Source organism: Triticum aestivum, chromosome 3D (genome assembly GCF_018294505.1).
Source record: "Triticum aestivum cultivar Chinese Spring chromosome 3D, IWGSC CS RefSeq v2.1, whole genome shotgun sequence".
Lineage (NCBI taxonomy): Eukaryota > Viridiplantae > Streptophyta > Magnoliopsida > Poales > Poaceae > Triticum > Triticum aestivum.
Window position 1 is genome coordinate 494,215,285 of NC_057802.1, and position 418 is coordinate 494,215,702.

Sequence of the window (418 nt, forward strand, 5' to 3'; positions counted from 1 at the left end):
GGGGTGGGTCGGGGAGTTTCTACGCTGCCGAGGGGTAACATATATATATATATATATATATATATATATATATATATATATATATATAGGGGAAATCCATCCTACCACCTGGGGGTAGTTACCCCACATGTCTCATATACTACTATGTGTAGTATATATTTTACTTTATCATTTTAAGTATGTTCATATACTATATTTAAGATACTCCAAAGTGAGTTACACGAAAAAATTGCAAGTTGACCCATGATTTTATTATATTTATGAAATACGTACATATTTGTACGTAAAAAGAAGCATACTCAAAATACGATACATACTACCAAAAAAGTAGTATATATACTACCTATACATTCTTATATACTACATACTACGTGTATATACTCTCCGATTTGATTGATACTACATACAGCATACAAAA